Consider the following 1,706-nt stretch of genomic DNA (forward strand, 5'->3'; position numbering starts at 1 on the left):
TACTTGCATAATTCATCTTTTCTTTAAAGCATAAACATGCAATACATTTTTTATTCTAGACCCATATTCGCTATGTTCACGATACATATCATACTTGTTGCTTGTATTTCTTGCAGCTGTATTGCACATATTGACTTGCAGAAAAGTTATGTTTGATGTTTAAACAATTATACATATACTAGATAAAGATGGTAAATCACAAATTGGTACATTTGTAAACCATCAAATCACCATCAGATATAAAACAAACTTCTTGAAAAATGCTAAACAAAATTTGTGGTTTGCTATGCAAAACTCATTTTGCATAGCAAAAATTGCTATACAATTTTTATAAATTATTTCGTTATTAACTAATGCCCTTCAGAAGTCAGTTTTAGTATTATGCTTGCTATATGAAGTGACAACTTACGACACTTAGGACTTTCAGATACTGTTACCAGTTGAAATCTAGTATCACACGATGGCCCTTTCTTCAGGAAGCCTTCACCTCCACTTACAGCTATTGGTCCACAAGATGTATTCGTAGTGTATTTGAAAATATTCTGGAAGTACTTATTAATTTCTACACCACAACTATCCATATTATCAGTATTTCCATCAAAATTCAAAACTTCCAGTACTATAGTTGAGTTGAGCTGGAAAAAAGACAGTTGTGTAATGGAAAATACATGATCAAGTGTCAATTCATGAAAAATAAAATAAATGAACAAGTCCTGTTGCAAAATTAATAAATTTAAATGAATAAATCATTTTAGAGTTAACACAAAAACTAAATACAAAAGTTGATTATCAAAAATATTGGCCATGTGCATCGGGCCATTATATTCTAGAACCTATATATTACTGCTATTGTTGTTTAGTAACACAACCCAAACATCCAAAGTGTTTATTATCTTTGAAAGTAGCAGGCTGTTTGTGAAAAATGGCTCTAATATGTACTAAGCACAGTGTACATATGGTATAACTGAAAACTATAAAACATGGTAAAATGAGACACCTTGCTGTCACCTACTAATGGGCACTTTGAACATACAGGTATACCTGTACATACATATATATACAAAACATATTACCTTCTGACTTGATCAAGGTGAAACAATAATCATAACAAATTGTATCAAGTATTTAAAGTCTAAATCAGGCCATAGGATTTCAAATTTCATGGGAAACACTTTTTTGGTTCGTGCCTTGGGAACCCATCGGAAACTGTTTTTAGGTTCCGTCAAATAGTCATACTCGATATAATAATCATGGGAAACAAAATTTCTGTTCCATGATTTTATCGACACCCTACCAACATGGTACCGAAAATGATTGTTTCTGTGAAATCCAAAGGCCTGCTAAATTCTTCATAAAGTTACCTTTCCAATTTCCAACGGTTGAGGAATGGTGATATTTATTTTTCTTCTGATTAATTAATTAACTGAAATTCTTAATTTTTCCCCAACCCATATACATAGTTCATTATAATAAGCATTATAATTACGTTTGCAGATATAGGTACTTGTACTAAGAAAAGTAATAACTGTACGAAAATGTGATTGTCAAATCAGTATTTTTTTTCAACTATTGCATGAGGATTCAAAATATTTTTCATCCATATAAACCTTTATCAAACAAAAATTAAGCACTGAGTCAGTATGTGAATTTGGTTTGAAAAACTTGAAGTGTCACAACGACTCCCTGTTTGCAAATCTTGAGAACCC

The sequence above is a fragment of the Gigantopelta aegis genome, unplaced genomic scaffold (assembly GCF_016097555.1).
Source record: "Gigantopelta aegis isolate Gae_Host unplaced genomic scaffold, Gae_host_genome ctg2679_pilon_pilon:::debris, whole genome shotgun sequence".
NCBI classification, from domain to species: domain Eukaryota; kingdom Metazoa; phylum Mollusca; class Gastropoda; order Neomphalida; family Peltospiridae; genus Gigantopelta; species Gigantopelta aegis.